The sequence below is a fragment of the Notamacropus eugenii genome, chromosome 4 (genome assembly GCF_028372415.1).
Source record: "Notamacropus eugenii isolate mMacEug1 chromosome 4, mMacEug1.pri_v2, whole genome shotgun sequence".
Lineage (NCBI taxonomy): Eukaryota > Metazoa > Chordata > Mammalia > Diprotodontia > Macropodidae > Notamacropus > Notamacropus eugenii.
The window spans coordinates 332,736,288-332,755,978 of NC_092875.1; positions in this window are offsets into that span (position 1 = coordinate 332,736,288).

Sequence of the window (19,691 nt, forward strand, 5' to 3'; positions counted from 1 at the left end):
GCAGCAGAGACTTAAAGGACTGCAAGTCTTGGAACACAATATATTGAAGAGCAAATGAAATGGGGCTCCAGTCAAAAATATCAAACCCTGCAAAGTTAAATATTATACTGAATGAAAAAAATGGACATTTAATAAACTCTTAGACTTTCAAGACTTCATAACTTAATAGAAGATTCAATACAAAATAACCAAGACAAATATAAGGTATATATCAATGACTGGTTATAAGGCATTCATTTGGACAGACTGTTTACCTTTTATACATGTAAAATGCATGCCTAAGATTCTTAATAATTGGGTAGCTCATAACAAAAATTGGGTTAAACCTGACCTTGATGTGAATTTAAAAAGTAAAACCATTTAGGAATAACTAAAAATAGTAATTATTTTATACAAACAAGGTACAAGAGGAAGAATTGATAGAGAAGAATTAGATGGAGGGGAGGGCTGGTTGTTCTGGTAACCTACTTTCATTGGGAATGGGTTTAAGAGGTAACTATACATATATATTTAGAAGAATATAAAATATTCTAAATTCAGAGGAAATAAAACAGTAGAGGCATGTGGGGGGAGGACAAAGGAGGAATCTTTAGAGGGGAGGGCAAGGGAATAGATAAAAGGAGGGGAGTATAGAAGGGTATTTAGATCTATGGAAATAGGAGGATGGGGAGGAGGTGGGATCCTTGGAGGAGGGTAGGCAAGTAATAGGAGGGCAAGGTAGTAGGTAGAAGTAGAGGAAGCAGGAGGGATAGAAAACAAGAGATATGGACAAGCATAAAAAACAAAGATCAGGAGTAGAATATTTTTGGGAAAGCATATGTCTATATATGTATGTATATATGCATATATCTATAGCTATAGAGAAACTAAACTACCTTGTAGCCTGGGGGGGGGGACGAAAAAAAAGTAAAAAAGTACACAACAGAGAACAAAAGAAAACTCACAAGGAAGCAAATTCTCAACACAATGTCTATTATTCATCATACAGGCATTCTTGAAAAGAAAATTTATTGTTACATATTTTGAATGCTCTCATGTTCTGCTATGCGCATGACATGCTCTTTTTTCTTTCTTCCTTTGTATTTAAGTCACAGTATTTAAGTTTATGATATGGTTTTTGCTTCTTTTCTCTATTCTTTATTTATGTTTTGGTCCTTGACTCCAAAATAATTTTTTTAAATAAAATAAAAAATACGAACCTTACTTCTTTCCAGTACCAAATGGTCCTAAGCTGCTGGAATTTGTGGCATTGTCCAGGGATCTCTGGACAGCCTCTGCACAAGTAAACTACCTTCACCTGAGGTCTGTTTTTTTCTACAACCTACAAGCTAAGTTTTATTATATTGAAAAATGTGTGCATGTGTGTGTGGGAATATTCTAAGCTCTCAGGCTGTACAAAAACAGGTGGTGCTATATTGGGTCCTTAGACCAGAGTTTGCCAACCCTGGCAGCCAGTGAATTACCACCTGATCTGCTATTCTTTTAATAAAACAATTGCCATAACTCATTTGTGACATGCTAGACCATCCCAAACATCTAGGAATTCTGCCTTAAACTGACATTTCCCCATCAGGGGGCTCCTTTGTGCCCTCATCCCCATCCCCAGAGGAATAACCACTTCAAATATATTTTATAAGACAAATCTAAATGAATTACCTTTAGCTTGATCCACTGAAAGCAGTTTTGTTGTTTTAAATAAAAGTACATTGGCCTACATATGTTAATCATAGTCTAATCCATGGAACATAAGAAAGAGTAGGGAGGAGGATGGAACAATAGAGGATAGTATTGCCATCATGACTGGAGGTCATAGAATCATAGAGTCATAGATTTAGAGCAGGAATTGACGTTAGAGGCCAAATCTGGCCCCTTCATTTTGCCCAGGGTCACATAGTTACCAAATGACTCCTGAGGCAGAATTCAAACCCAAATCCTTCTGACTCTGTGCTCCCAGTGTTCTAAAACTGGACAAGGGTCATGATTCACAAGGGCTTCTCCTGCTCTGCAACCATCCCATCATCAATCCTTGTCATTCCTTTAGCTTCTCCCTCAGCCTCTGCACAACCTTGAATGAAATTCTGAGGTTATTGGAGAAGTCAAGTTAATTATGACAACCATCATTGCCACACTCCATGCTCCTATTATGAATGGTCTACTTTCAAACAAATGGACTCATAGAGATATATAGCTTCCACTGATACCAAGGGTACAACATATTAGTGAACTATCTCCAGTGCTAACTATATCTATACTTTCTGGAATAAAATGTCTACTTGAACACAGTCACAGCAAGAAATTTCCCTGTTGAGAAATATTTATCACCCACTCTCCCAGTGAATATCCCACAGAACTGGCCAAACCAAAATATATTAATATTTCCAGAGCAGTGTGGATGTTCAAGGACCAAGACCACCTTAACTGTGCTACCTTACTGCAATCATATTATTTCCTATCTCTTTCTCCCTCTTTTAACATACTATATTTCAGTGCACCAGTATCAATCTAGATAGTACAATGAAAGGAGTTCTGGCTTTGTGGCTGGAGATTCTGAGTTCAAATCCTGTCTCTCTCACTACCTATGTGACATTTAATCTCCCTGAGTCTTGGTTTTCCCTTCTGAAAAGTAAGAGCCTTTAAGGCTCCTTCCTGTGAATCCAACATGATCCTGTGAAGTTAATGACTATTAGACAACTCTCTACCTAAGGTTATTGGGATATGATTTTAGTAAAAGTATTCTTTGTTTAAATCTATGATCATGTGAAGCAACTAACACATACACCAGTGGGAACTATATAATTTCTCTCCTCCAGCTTAAATATTTGAATCAAAACTCTGGAAATGAGCCAGTTAGGTTATATATTGCTACAGTTTTCTGGTAATTCTTTCCAGCTACTTACTGATCAATCAACATACAAATACGTATTGAGTTTCTTTTATGTTCAAAGATTTAATATTCAACATCAGCCCTCAAGAATATGCAGTCTGATTCAAGAATATGCAGTCTGATTGTATATATACACACACAAAACGTTAATATAAGGCAATACCTGCCAAGTGGTACAATCACTGCTGTAAGATCTCAGAAGATGAGGCTATTGTGAGATAGTTTCTTTGGAGATTTTAGAGAAGTGGAATTTGGGGTGGAACTTAACGGATAGGTAAAATGTTGTAAATTTCAGTGAACTATGGACATCATTTCAGGAATGGGTAGAGAAGAATGATACATTTCAGGAGAAAGACAGTGCAGGAAAAGGCAGATGATAGAAAAAAAACAACACATGTTAGAAGGGCAATACATAAGCCATTTTGCTTGGAAGGCAAGGAAATAGCAGGAGATAAGGCTAGAAAGTTTAGTAAGGGCCAGACTGTTAATGGTCTTGAGCCAGGCTAAAGAGTCAGGATTTTCTTGTAGATAGTGGAGATTCTTTGGAGGTTTGTAACCAGGCATGATGTAAATTAAAATATTGTTTGGGGGAAATTAATCTGGCTGCTGCTCTCAGGAAATGAGCTTCAGGTCATTCATGAGATTAGGGTTTTATTTAACATACATGAAAAAGTAACTAGCTAAAGTTACAAATAAATTGGACAGTTTAGGACTCCTTAGTTGACAAGAAACTTTTTATTCCAACCTCTCCATTCCAACCTTTCCTTGATTGCCCCCTCTACAAACTGCATTTTCATGTATTGCCTGTACAACTCACCTAGAATTTATCACATATTACTTTATGTTGTTAATTGTCTTTTCTTATGTACAAGCCTTGTTTTCCCAGTTAGATGAAAATTATAAACTCCTTAAGGGAAGAACTGTATCTTATTCAAATTTACTTCCTCCTCATCTCAACCTCCTGCCTTCCTTGGCTTCCTTTGAATCCCAACTAAAATCTCACCTTCTACAAGAAGCCTTTCCTAATTCCTCTTAATTCTAGGCCCTTAATTTTTTTTGATTATTTCTAATTTATCCTATAATTTATTCAGGGTCTGTACTTCTAGTAGTTTGCATGTTGTTTTCCCCATTAAACATCTTGTTTAAACTCCTTACTCCAAATGAATCCTTGAAAACAGAGACAGTCTTTTACCTGTCTTTGTATTCCCAGAGCTTAGCACAGGGCCTAGCACACGGTAGGTACTTAATAAATGTTTACTAACTGACAGTAGCTTGTAAAAAATATTCCACTGTTGATTCCTTTTCATAACTGTCAATAAAAATGTTATTTCAAGTTAGTTGATGTAGGAAATTGATTAGATCCCCCAAATACACATACTCACACACACACACAGATACAAATATATATATATCTGTCTATATAGTTATATAATTATAGCTTTATCATTAGTTTATTATTAGTTATATCATTTTAATTATATTATAAATTATCATATTCATATATTATATTGTTATGTTATGCTATGTTATGTTATATTATGTCATGTCTCATCATGCCATAACATATCACATTATAAAATATAAATTATCATTTATCATCACTGTCTATACCCTCTGTATTCCTTGAAGGTGTTTTCCCTAGACCCTCTCCTGATCCCCATTTCTAGAAGGGAATAAAGCAGGAAAAGTCAGGCATTAAAGGAAGATTCTGAAATACCAGCTGATTGACACCCAGATCACGCTTCTCCCACAATAAGAGCGGGAAAAACAGTTCTTCAGGGTGAAGTGAAACTGCAGCCCAAGTGTACATCACTTCCTTACTGGCTGCATAAATAATATAAGCCCTGCTACAGCTTCCAAATGATTCCAGATGTGTTCGCTTCACATTGCCAAAGAAAAAATAACTTTGAGCAAGTATCATTTCAGTGGAGAGCTAACTTAGTGATTTTCATCTGGATGAAATAAGGGGGAAAATATCAGGACTTGTCTATTACCCAGGCAGGTGAGATAGGAATAGAAACATCCGTTCTGTCAAATTCAATGCCCTCCTGCTTTAGCACTCTTAGACTCTGGTTTAACATCAAGATGTCTCAGTCTTTAAATGAAATGTCAAATATAATTTGGCTCTGGATCCCCGAGATATATGATTGCCCTTGGAGAAAACTTGATAACTCAGCGTTCTTTGTGTCAAATGTGTATCTACCTGATAGAGCACTTTATAAAACCAATGCTGTACTCCCCCCCAGCTACATAAAAACTCTGCCAGCCTGACATGCAGGGCCAGGCGATTTATTCACGTAGGCAACACATTTCTTGGAGAAAATTTTTGTGTCCATATAACCGCCCTTCAGAGTTCACTTTGAAAATTCAGTCTCTCACAGAAAATGTCAGGCCATCATTAGAATGCTGGCAAGATCTTCCTACATAACAGAAGTTGGGGTGTGTGGATATCCCACGAGATCCATTCCACTTTGGACCTGTTCTCTAACATCAGATACCCCTTTCACATATTCAGAGGTAATCTCCTGTTTTGGCCTTGGTTCTCATGTTTGGGAGGGGTTTTTCTGCATGTTTTTTTTGGGGGGGGGGAGGTGAGAAATGAGGTGAGAATTCTCCTCTGTTTTTATTTTTAAAGAAATGGCAACCTATTTTCTTATGAGCTCAAGAATCAACCTAGGAGAGGAATACATTGTTTTTATATTAATAGAAAGGGATCTTTGCAAAGACTTGAAAACTTTATAGAAGAGTTGAGCTGGCAGGTCTTACACATAGGTAGAGTCAATATTTTTCTACTTGTTGAAAATTGAGGTACTGTCAAGTTCCCATTCCTAATTATCTTCTCCTTTGAAGTGTCTGAAATGTTGCCATTACTGCCCTCCACTGGGTCAAAATATTATTTCTATAGGAAATCTTGACTAAAATATATCTAGCCCAAAAATTGTTGTAGGGAATGAATGAACAAATTATGGCATAGGAATGTCTTAGAATATTATTACAAGATTATAAATGACAAATATGAGGAATTCAGAAAAAGATAAGACGTATAAATTGATACAGAGTGAAGGAAACAATACTTGGAGAATAATGTGCACAATGACTACAATAATTTAAATAAAAGATCATATTTGAAATATGCCTTGTATGACTTATTAATATAGTTGAAACAAGTATTCTAGTATTTAGGCAGAAATAACCACAGGGACATTATATTGGATTAGCCATAGCATGCCTTTTGAAATAAAGAGAACAATAACATAAGATACAGTGACTCTGGAATGCTCATATATAACCACATCTGGAATTTTTCCCAAGAATACTTAGTTCTACATGTCATTAACTAAAGGTCAATGAATAAATCATGACTTTTGAGGTTCATTTTTAAAAAGAAAAATTCTCAGATATTTATTTATTTTTATCTGGTAGATTTTGCTTAATAACACCTTAGCATAGGTTAGTTAGATTTTTTTTAATTATCTCTAGATATCATCTTGGGAAACAGAGAGCAAAGGCCCTGAGAGATAAAGCAAATAGAGGAATAGATTCCAAATACAACAATGACCAAGAAAAAGACTTGGGAACTAGGAGGGATTTGGATAATACTAAAACCATCATAATTTTCAGGGTGCAATAAAAGAAGCATTTAAGTGAGGTCAATATGTATCAAAACAAAACCAAGAAGTAAAAAGCAGAATAAAGGTTAAACCGAGGAAGCTTTGAAGAGATTATCCAAGAGACACAGCAAGCTGTAACTGGAGGGATTTATCTTAATATTCCTTGTGTATAAATGAATTTAAAACATCAATCAGTATATTTATCATCATATTCATCAAGAATTTACTGTGTTGTTTTTTGTTGTTCAGCGATTTCAGTCTTGTCTGACTCTGTGACCCTGTTTGGGGTTTTCTTGGCAAAGATATAGGAGGGACTTGCCATTTCCTTCTCCAGCTCATTTTACAGATAAGGAAAATGAGGCAAACAGGGTGAAGAAACTTACCCAAGATGACACATGTGGTATATGTCTCATGCCAGATTTAAACTCAGGAAAATAAGTCTTCCTGACTCCAGGTGTGATGTGTTAAGCACTACAGCATCACCTTACTGCCTTACCTGAACAGTAACTCTGTATGATTCTTTTTGTGTTGGTGAAAACCTTACTAGAGATACAGGGTCATAGTATCTTAGAATCAAAAGGAAACTTAGAGATTCAAACTTCCTCCCAAAGTAGAGCTGCCCTCTATAGCAGCCCTGACAGATTGTCATCCAAACTCTTCTTGAACACGTTCATAGCTTACTCCTAAGATACCCTGTTTCATTACTGTACTTCTCCATTATAAACTTCTCTCATGTGATCAGCCAAACTCCGAACTTATTCAGCTCTCAGTTAAACTCACTTTAATTCAGCAAATATTTATCAATCAATTACTATATGCAGTGCTCCAGTAGGTGCTGAAGGAGATATAAAGTATAAATAAGAAATGATCTCTCTTCTTATGAAGCTTACAACCTGGAAAAATGATGACATGTTGCAAGTCACTATAATAGACAATAATGCCTGATAAGTACATTAAAGTGCTCTAAAAGATATCCCACATTTGAAGTCTCAGAGAGGGGAGCATTACTAAGGAAATGTGGGGGAGGGAAAAAAGGAAAGCTTCATGGCACAGATGGCATTGAATTTGGGTCAACTTTAACCCAATTTGAAATCTGTTATAGATTTCAAATCTTATCCCTTCTCTCCCCCCTCCCCTCTCCTCAGCCAACCAAGGTGACCTTGGAACTGTGGTTGCTTTTACTATTATGAAATTTGGAGAAATTGTGACCTATCCTAATTCTAGTCTAGAGACTATGCATTGTCATGATATCTCTCCAAGGCTGGGCTAGTGCTGCCTGAACCATTGGACCAGGTGCTCAGAGTAGCTGCATCAAAAGCATTAATTTGCAGGACCAATGATGTATTTTGGGGGATGGGAATGTCACTGGTACTGATCTAGTCTTCACTCCCTTTTTCTTTCCTATTCCCATTTTGACCCTGGAAGCACCAGCACTGCCAAGCTAGATGATCAGGGGCACCATACTGCAAAAAGAGACCAAGGAAAATCCAAAGTGACTTCCTTTAGAGGTTCTACAATCTTCAAATGATCTCCAGCTTCACAGATATGAGGCTCTGCTAATTGTCTAAAAGTTATATATATTCTTCTTGGCTTTTAGGTCACCTTGTCATCCTGTCTTCAAATCAACAAACAAGAACATATACAAATTAAAAAATATATATATAACTATGTGCCAGGCACTGTGTCAGACACTGGACATGCAAAGAATGAAAATGAAATATGAAATAGTCCCTGCCCTCAAAAAGCTTACATTCCACTGGAGGGAAACAATATGAAGCCAGATAATTGAACAGAAAATAGAGGCAGAAAGACAGAGAAAGAGACAGAGAGACACAGGGCAAGACAGAGAGAGAGAGAGAGAGAGAGAGAGAGAGAGAGAGAGAGAGAGAGAGAGAGAGAGAGAGAGAAAGAATTTCAGTGGAGGGAGTACTAACAAGAAAGAATGAAAAAGCGTTTTATATAGAAGGTAACCCTTAAGATGAGCCTTGAAAAAAGGTATGGATTCCAAGGAGAAGTGGGAAGAGAGAATTGTAGGCACAGGGAACAGCTTGCAGAAAAATATATAGATGGGAAATTAAATGTCCTTATAGTGAACTTTCAATTGTAGTTCAGGTAAGGCTGTCAGTTTTCCAAGCAAAGAAGGTCATGATGAGTAACTTTTTTTCCATTAAAAAACATTCTAAATATTCCCATCAGCACTACCTACACCCAGTTCCAAATGGCTCTCAGTTGGCAAATTTAATTTATATGTAAAGTCCTGACCCTTTTGTTTGTGAATATTTTGGATGCTGAAAAGTACAGAAAACTACTATTTATGTAAGGAATGCTGACAAAAATCAGCTTGAGGAGAAATAGTCTTTCAGAGAAAAAGTTGAGGAGAGAGACACAAATTGCTCTGGGGACCTAAAAGAAAATTGCCCTTCAGACAAATGTACTGAGAGGAACTGTGTAAAGGCAGAGCACTGACTGAGTTGAAGATGTATGTAGGCCATTGAGGTGCATCAGCTCATTTACATGGAAATATTTGGAGTTTCCTAAGATATATAATTAATCATAAATTAAATAACTGTTTGGAAACTATGAGAAGATTATATAAGAATTGTTGGGTGACAATGAATGTGAATTTTTTGACTTTCACATCACATTAGAGATAGGTCACTGCTTTAGCAGGAGGCCCTCAACTGAGGCATTAAAATCCAGGAAAGAAGGGCAAGTGTTTTACTGAGAGTCATGCTGATTGAAATAGAAGCATTATTTCACCAAGGGGCTGATTAAAGGTAGGTTTGCCCTCTGGTACCATCTATACCTTGAGAGAGAAGGAACCTCTCAGTGGTTTTCCTATGTTTCCCTTTATTGCTTTCTAGGTTGGGAAGGCAAATGAGGAGAGCAGGATTTGTATCTGCTTTGCCATGAGAAACAATTCTGATCCAAAAGCAGAGTTGTGAGGAACAGAAAGAAACCAGACAGAAGAAAAGCGGTTTTGTCCAGGAGGTGATATATGGTAGAATGTTCTTTAAAGAGACCAAGGGTATCAGGCCCTGTTGTACTGTACAGAGTAATGAGGCACATGGGTTTACCTACTCATGTGCCTCCCTGCTGGTTTTTGTATGTGTATACCCATTCCCCTTCATAATACTATATGCATTGGTGAGAGATTGTGATCCAGGTTTATGAGTATACTGTTACATAATTTATTATTCTTCCCTTGCCTTCTATTAAATAAATGTTATAGAAAATTTTATAGTATTTTATATAAATCGTTTCATATAAGCCCTATAATAACCCTGTGAGATATGTACTACAGATATTATTTTCATTATTGTGCAGAAAGAAGAATTTACAGAAGAAAAACTGAGATCTGGACAGGCTGAATGACTTACCCAGAATCATGTCAGAAGTGTCAGAGGCAGATCTGAACCTGTTTTGTCTGACATTTTAGTCACTATGCCATACTTCCTGAGGGAAGATGATGGTGATGGTGATGATGATGAGGAAAGCAATAGTTAAGGTGATTTAATCAAACTAATTCAACAAATATCCTATACAATATGCCACATACTGAGTTGATAATGGGGATACAGTTACAATCCCTTTCTGGTAAGAAGTAGACATTCCAACGACTGAACTAGGGAGTTGTTTTTCGATTTTGTTAGTGGATTTGAATCTATTCAATTCAAAATTGGCCCACCCTTTAATTAAGGGATGTATCAACAACAACACAATGGCAGTAGAATATGGCATGGAGTTCAGAATATAAATGGTGGAACTCAACCACTTGACAGTACTGGGAAGGGGAAAATATGTCTGAAGCATACTGGAGAACAAGAGTTTTTTACACATTTTTGTGATGATCTCTTCAGTAGCCAAGTGAAGTCTATGTAACCCTATCAGAATAATATTTTTAGGATACTTAAAACAAAATACATAGGACTTCAAAGGAAATCAACTGGGGGGACGGAGCCAAGATGGTGGAGTAGAAAGACACACATACACTAGCTCCCAACCCACAACCCATAAAATGTCTGTAAAAAAGAACTACCAACAAATTCTGGAGAAGCAGAAGCCACAGAACAACAGAGCATACGAGATTTCTGTTCCAGAGAGCCTGAAAACCTCTGGCAAAAGGTCCTTTGCGCTGCAGACCCAGAGCCCAGCCCAGCCCCGCATTGGCCGCGCAGCGCTGAGAGGAGCGGATCCGAGCAGGCTTCAGGGACAGAATCTCCAGTGCAGGTCCCTCCACCCACAGGTCAGTGAGAGGGTCTTTTCAGCTCGCCGAGGGGACGGGGGTGTCCCTATAACTCAGGCCCCCGTGGGAGGCAGCAGCTGAGGCAGCAGCAGACCTGGGCTCCCCAAGCAGGCAGGAGCCCAGATCCATTGTTGAAGGTCTCTGCATAAACTCCCTGAGGGAACTGAACTCATGAGGCAGCCCTGTCCCCACCTGAGCACCTGAACTTAATCTCACACTGAATAGCAGCCCTGCCCCTGCCCAAAGCCCTGAGGCTGGGAAGCAGCATCTGAATCTCAGACCCCAAGTGCTGGCTGCATGGACCTGGAGGCAAAGTGGGTGTGAAGTGAATACTCAGAAGTCAAGTCACTGGCTGGGAAAATGCCCAGAAAAGCGGGAAAAAATAAGACTATAGAAGGTTACTTTCTTGGTGAACAGATATCTCCTCCCTTCCTTTCTGATGAGGAAGAACAATGCTTACCATCAGGGAAAGACACAGAAGTCAAGGCTTCTGTATCCCAGCCCACCCAATGGGCCCAGGCCATGGAAGAGCTCAAAAAGGATTTTGAAAATCAAGTTAGAGAGGTGGAGGAAAAACTGGGAAGAGAAATGAGAGACATGCAGTCAAAGCATGAAGAACAGGTCAGCACCCTGCTAAAGGAGACCCAAAAAAATGTTGAAGAAAATAACACCCCGAAAAATAGGCTAACTCAATTGGCAAAAGAGGTTCAAAAAGCCAATGAGGAGAAGAATGCTTTAAAAAGCAGACTTAGCCAAATGGAAAAGGAGGTTCAAAAGCTCACTGAAGAAAATAGTTCTTTCAAAATTAGAATGGAACAGATGGAGGCTAAGGACTTTATGAGAAACCAAGAAATCACAAAACAAAACCAAAAGAATGACAAAATGGAAAAGAATGTGAAATATCTCACTGGAAAAACAACTGACCTGGAAAATAGATCCAGGAGAGACAATTTAAAAATTATGGGACTACCTGAAAACCATGATCAAAAAAAGAGCCTAGATATCATCTTTCATGAAATTATCAAGGAAAACTGCCCTGAGATTCTAGAATCAGAGGGCAAAATAAGTCTTCAAGGAATCCACAGAACACCGCCTGAAAGAGATCCAAAAAGAGAAACTCCTAGGAACATTGTGGCCAAATTCCAGTGCTCCCTGGTCAAGGAGAAAATATTGCTAGCAGCTAGAAAGAAACAATGCAAGTATTGTGGAAATACAATCAGGATAACACAAGACCTAGCAGCTTCTACATTAAGGGATCAAAGGGTGTGGAATAGGATAATCCAGAAGTCAAAGGAACTAGGACTGAAACCAAGAATCACCTACCCAGCAAAACTGAGTATAATACTTCAGGGAAAAAATTGGTCTTTCAATGAAATAGAGGACTTTGAAGCATTCTTGATGAAAACACCAGAGCTGAAAAGAAAATTTGACTTTCAAACACAAGAATGAAGAGAAGCATGAAAAGGTAAACAGCAAAGAGAAGTCATAAGGGGCTTACTAAAGTTGAACTGTTTACATTCCTACATGGAAAGACAATATTTGTAACTCTTGAAACTATTCAGTATCTGGGTACTGGGTGGGATTACACACACACACACAGAGACAGAGTGCACAGAGTGAATTGAAGAGGATGGGATCATATCTTAAAAAAATGAAATCAAGCAGTGAGAGAGAAATATATTGGGAGGAGAAAGGGAGAAACGGAACGGGGCAAATTATCTCTCATAAAAGAAACAAGCAAAAGACTTATTAGTGGAGGGATAAAGAGGGGAGGTGAGAGACAAACATGAAGTTTACTCTCATCACTTTCCACTAAAGGAAAGAATAAAATGCACACTCATTTTGGTATGAAAACCTATCTTACAATACAGGAAAGTAGGGGAGAAGGGGATAAGCAGGGTGGGGGGGATGATGGAATGGAGGGTATGGGGAGGAGGCAGCAATTTGAGGTCAACACTCATGGGGAGGGACAGGATCAAAAGAGAGAATAGAAGTAATGGGGGGCAGGATAGGATGGAGGGAAATATAGTTAGTCTTATACAACACGACCATTATTGAAGTCATTTGCAAAACTACACAGATTTGGCCTATATTGAATTGCTTGCCTTCCAAAGGGAAGGTGTGGGGAGGGAGAAACGAAAAGAAGCTGGAACTCAAAGTTTTAGGAATAACTGTCGAGTACTGTTCTTGCCACTAGGAAATAAGAAATACAGGTAAAGGGGTATAGAAAGTTATTTGACCCTACAAGACAAAAGAGAAGATGGAGACGAGCAGAGAGGGATGATAGAAGAGAGAGCAGATTGGTGATAGGGGCACTTAGAATGCTCAGTGTTTTGGGGTGGGGGGAGGGGACAAAAGGGGAGAAAATTTGGAACCCAAAATTTTGTTAAAATGAATGTTAAAAGTTAAATAAATAAATTTAATTAAAAAAAAATATTTCATGGTCCCCAGGTAACGAACCCATTGATAGCAAAAGAAGAAAGTGACTTGACTAGCCAAAATTAATGGTGTAAAGTAAACACAAATGGTTTTCTACTCATGTTTCCAACTCTTCACTCTTTTCTGTGACAGGCAAAGGAGTAAGAAGCATTCTTCTGCTCTGCCTTCAGCTATTTTCATTTCATTGGCAGCTTCCTGTAAGGAGCAGCCCTCCTCCTTTCCTTCAGCAATAGAGGTACAGTCAGATTCACATTTTTCCAAGTCTCTCTGGGAAGCTCTATGGCCTCATGTATAGGAATGTCCAGTCGGCCTAGAATAGGTATTGATTTGTAAACTAATTCCATTGTCTGCTGGACTATTTACACACTAACAAATCCAATTGAGAACACGAATATAGAGGCTTAAAAGTTAATGGTATTACTAATAGATCTGCCTATATGCCTACCCTATTTAAGATTTTTTTTTTTTTTTTAAGAATTATAGGCTCAATTTATGGAAGTCATTTTCAATGAATATGCATTGTTGTATTAAGCCAGAATGTTTTCCTAAATGTCTAGATGTCTCTAAATTAAATTTAAATGTCTCTTTTTCTCTCTCTTGAGCAAAGTTGTCTGTTTATCGAGTGTGGTTCAGTCTACCATAGCAGAGTATCAATCACTTGCTTTAAAAGTACTGAAAATTACTGTCTGGGAAAGAAGGGTAATTTTGCCCAAATTATCCCTTGTCTAGAGTAGAGATATTAACACTGCAGTGCCTTTCCCCTATTGATACATTTTGCACACTACTGTCAGACTTTTTCTCTCTATAATGCTACTTCTATAATTTCTTTGTTCAAAAAATCATTGGTGGCTTCCAGCTGCCACCAGAATAACATTTACCATGATAGCTAGATTTCTGAGTTTTGCATCCTCTACAGTCTTAACAAGCAAGTCAGCTATGTTTTTATATGAGTAAATGATTTTTTTTAATTTAATGGCACAGGAGCAAGCACAGAATCCTGGGACAATGTATTAATGATCTCCTTCCAAGTTCACATCTAATAATAAATTGCTTTATTAGAGATCTAGACATTCAAACATGTCTAAATTGACCTAGCTATGTTGTTTTCTTACCCACATTACTCTATTTTGACCTCAAGAATAAGCTGAGTGATTCTGTCAATTATTTTGCTAAAATATAGGTAAACAGTATCTGCACCAAAGAGGATGGTGACCTCAGGGAGGTGGTGCCATGACATGCAAATGAATTGGATTTAAGTCCCCAGCCTCACTTTCTACTCTGGAACCATCTGGGTCCAGTGGTGAGATATAGACCAGGAAGACTGGAGATGGTCCTGGATCTTTAACAAGTCTCAGTTTGACTGAGGCAACACCCATTCAGTGATTAAGGCCAGGTAAAGAAGGCCCAGAACAGCTTCCTTTACTTAGTCAAAAAAAAAAACAATTAATCTGGGTGGGAAAAACTCTCAGGGTTTCTGACCAAAACATAAACAAATGCTATTTACATTCTCTTGGAGCCAAATCCAGGCCCAAACAATGACCAGGTGGGGCCTGGCCTAGGACCTATTGTCACCCAATCAATAAAAGCCAGAGTGATTTGGATTTAAGGCAAGGTCCTTAAGAAAAAAAATCCAGCCCATAAACCCCAAGTTATCTTGGGAGATTTCAGAGATCAAAACTAGTCTAATATCCTTTCAGGAAAGGAAATGATTTGTTGATTTAATTTAATTGAAAATTTTATAATGGAAATAAAAGGGAAAATGAGATTTGCTTGCTATGTCACTTGATATTTAAAGTTCTCCACAGTCTAGCCCCAAATATTGCTCTAAATTTTTATGACCTGCTATTACCCAACAGAAACCTTCCATATTAGTCTATTCCCTGTCCCGAGAATATGCATGTCTATATCCAACTCCTCATCATGGCTATTTCTCTCTATCTGTGATGGCTTGTCTTTTTTCCCATGTAACCAGTGCTTTTACACATGCTTCAAAGAACACCTCAGAAGCCCCATTTTTTATGAACCTTCCTTGTCACTTTAGCCCATACTGATCTCTTTCCCTTCTCTGAACTCCGATAGTGCTTGTTTTCTGTAGTTCTCACTTGGCACTTGAATATTTGTATTATGTAAATTTTTGTGTCTATCTTATCTCTAACAACATGGCACAATGGAGAGAGCTGGTCCTAGAATGAAGATTTTTGTTCAAGACGTGTCTTTGTCTCTGACACTGGCTCTGAGACGATAGGTGAGTCATTTAACCATTTAGTCTCTAAAATTTTAAGAGCACTAAGTTTAGAGTCAGTGGACTCAAAATCAAATCCTGACTTTGCATTTTCTATCTGCACAATTAAGGAAAACACTTAGTTTCTCTGGTCCTCAGGTTTCCCATCAGTAAAATGGGAGATTTAGATTAGCTGATCTCTGAGTTTCCTTTCAGTTATATGTGCTCTATTATCTCCGACAAAAGGCTGATATCCATGAGACACAGGGATTTGATATAAATATGTAAGTCCAAGAACCATTTCCTGTAGATAAAAGACCAAAGAATTTGAACATACAGTTTTTGAAAGTGTTGCCAGTTAACAATAAACATGTAGGTTTTCAGGGATGGGGCAAAGTTGTGAATGACTAAAAAGTGAGAAAAAATTTATTATTCAAATGAAGAGACAGACACAACTCAGCAACTGAATATGGATGATAGCATGCCAGACCTCTCTATCCTCCACTATCTCTCAAAGTCTGTCCAAGTTCATATCCACCATTTATATTGCACTATCTATCGATTTCATCATCTGCTGTCTCCTTTGCCTTTTGCCTTCAGTCTTTCATAACATCAGGGTCTTTTCCATTGAATCCTGCCTTCTTATTATGTGGCCAAAATATTTAAGATTCAGCTTTAGTATTTGACTCTCCAGTGAAAGTTTTTTTTCCTTCCTCCCCTCCCAAATGTCCCCCCCTCTTCCTGCCCCTCCCATGAGTTTTCTTCCACAAAATGACTAATATGGAAATGTTTTAAATCACTGCACACGCATAACCTATATTAGATTGTTTACTGTCTCAGGGAGGGGAAAGGAGAAGGAAGGAGGGATAGAATTTAGAACTCAAAAAAATATTTTTTAATGTTTAAAATGTTTATACAAGTAATTGGGAAAAAAATAAAATAGTATTATAAAAAAGAAGAAAAGGAAAGAAAGAAACACCAAAGAGAGACCATAGAGTGATGTTCTTTATCATTGTTGGATCTTACTATGACCTGAGTGTTACTCCAGGATCAAACACAAAATCCTTTGTTTGGCTTTTAAAGTCCTTCACAACCTGATCTCTTCTTACTTTTTTAGTCTTCTTTCCAGGAATTCTAAGACCTATATATTGAACAACCTATTAAAATCTTCCTTTTTCTTTTTAATATCCTACTTTATTATTTTAAGTAAGTTTTTATTGATGTCTTTTTTTAACATCATCATAGTATTCTCCAGTATCCCTTCCCCTCCCAGAGAATCATATAACAACATTTTTAAGGACAAAAGAAAAGAAGAAAGGGGATGTGGGAATCAACACAATCAGTCAATACATTGACAAAAATCCAAAAATATATGGAATTTGTAACATCTATGAAACTCCCACCCCCATAAAAGGATGGATTTAGGGCTGTCTTCTCTCATCTCTTCTTTCAGGTCATACTTGGTCTTTATAATTTTGCCACATTTACTTTTGATAATTTTGCGTGTAGTTTTGTTTCCATTTACCTTATTATAGGTATTGTGTCTGTTTTCTTGACTCCATTTACATCACTCTACATCAATTCATGCAGATTTTTTCATTCTTCTCTGTATGCATTATGTACATTATTTGTTACAACACAATAATATTCCTTCACATTAACATACCAAAATTTCTTCACCCATTCCCCAATCAGTGGTTATCTACTTTGTTTCCAATTCTTTGCTGTCATAAAAAGTGCTGCTATATATATTTTCATGTTTATGAGAACTTTCTTCTTATCAATGGCCTCCTTGGGGTATAGGTTCAGTAACAGAGTCACTGAACGCCCTTCTTTCAATCATCAATAGTAGGTGCTATAAGTGCTTATTCCTTTCCACTCTCTGCTCCTTTGTTTTTGCCCCAGAGTCTTCTCAACAGGCCTCATGTTATCCCAAGATCCAAGTCATTCACCTCTTGTCTGTGCATTCCAGTGCCTTCTGCAGTGCTCCTGCGGCCACTCCCTACTGTGCTCACCTCCCATGCCTTCCATTGCTACCTCTTGTCCCATGACTACATGCCAGTCATACCTCCACTTTCCTCTGCAGCATGTTTCATGAGCTTCCCCTGGCAAAGCATTACCCCCTGCCAAGAGCCTGGACCTCAAGTGAGGGCCTTGCACAGACCAATCATGTGCTTGACTTAAGTTGAGAATTGTGTTGACAGACTGACTCATGTATCAGATAATACATCTCACTGAATATATTGTAGACCCCCATCTCCCTATGGCTAGATAGCTTAGATAGAATCACACTGCTTTGCGCATAGATTAGCCTGGCAAAGGTGATTCTAAGAGAATAAGACACAGAGGATGTAGGCTTTTATTGGCAGGGGAGAAGATAGAAAAAGGTAGGATACAATATGAGACAACACATTTGAGTGGTAAGTGATTGTGGACAATCCAAAGGAATGAGGAAAAGGGGCACTGAAAAGAAAATGAAATGCCCTATAGTGGGAAGATGAGAAAAACAAACTTTAGGTGTTTCACAACTTTGCTGTAAGGGTGAAATTTCAAATACTCCATAGGCCTGGGGAGAGGGATATTTTTGGATGGGGTAATTTTTTATTACTCCTAAAATCAGATCACGTAGTCAGCCCCTACCCAGTCTACTCCAGGAATGCCCAGACAAGATCACATTAGAGTCACCTCAAGTTGGTTGACTGACCAACAGCTTAATATGTTTAGCTACAATTAATGGTTCCCTTTGTCTGCTTGCTCATTCACTTGGGAATCACAAAGAAAGGAAATTGTTGTTTATTTGTTTGTTTTTCTTTTTGTCTTTTCTTCTTCACCAATTCCTGTCCATCTGTAATGGTAATTTGAATTGGAAAATCCTTTCTATTCATGAATAGGCCCATTAAATCACTTGGGAGCCTAAGTCACATGTAGTGGAAGGAGCTTGCTGAACTGGCAGAACAGGTAGGGTGGAGCAGAACCAGGAGGAAGTGAGTGGGGTGAGTGAGTGGGGTCAGGGCAGAGGATAGAGGAGTCAGGCAGGCTCACCAGGCAAGGCTCAGGCCCATGAGTGTTTGCTTGTGAAAAGGCCCCAGCGGAGAGGGGGAGGCTTGGGAATGGCTTTGCCCCCTGCAATGATCACGTTTATTAACTTCTTGGTCACATGACAGATTTTGCTTTCTGGTTCTGGGATTAGGTTTTCTGGTGTTTAAATAAATGCTTTTCTTCTGCCTTCTATATGGAGAGTCTGTTATATTTTGCCTTTGAGAACTACATTGACATATTCATAGTCACCACCAGTGCTGTAAATATTGCCTTGGCCATACACCAGCTCACTATTCCACATCTTGAACTCAGAGACTGAAGGTTCAAGTGGTCATTTTATTAAAATCATATTCCAAATATACTTCAGGTATAACTAGTTCCTAAGTCTATTTTTAAAGCAGCTCTGGAAGATAAAAACAAATAACCACTGACAAGGAGGTTCCTAGCTAAAAACTTTTAAAAAATATTATTTATTCTCTTTTTGCACAAAGGGCCCAATTCTGGGTTCCAAGTCAATCCACCTGGGGTAAATTTTGCTCAGACTACCCCAGGTCTGCACCATAACTTCCTTGTGTGCAATACTCCAGGATGGTGTTATGGAGTATATTTGTACCGGGTATGTGAAGGTGGAGACAGAAAAAAGAAAGAACACACACCTCTCCAGTTTCACCAGTAACCTGTCCCATAAGAACACCCACATTTTCTAGAAACTAGAAGATTTTTGGAAATGTTAAAAGTTAACAGTTCTCAAGATGGATCATCACATTTAACTTCCTATATAATCATCATGTGCTTTCTTAGTCAGAAAAGAATCACTTTAGTAAAATAATTTAATCTCTCTGAACCTGTTTTCTCTTTTATACGAGGAGGATGCATAACATTCCAAAATATTCATAGAAATACAGTTTGCAATATCAAAAGAAAATTTAGAAATATAGTGGGCACTTATTCATTAGACAAGAGCTTAATTGTAATACATGAATAGAATGGACTGTTACATCATAACAAATGATAAGTATGAGTAATTCAAAGAAACATGGGAAAATTTATGCATGAACTGATACAGAGTAAAGTAAGCTCAACCAAGAAAATATGCATGATGACTCTACAATAATGTAAACAAAAAGCACTAAAATGAAGCTAAATTCTGCATAGTTATATAAATTGTCTTGCCTCTGGGGGAGAAATGAGGGAATACTGCCTTCTTTCCTTGAAGAGGTGATGAACTATGGGTATGGTATATTGCATCTA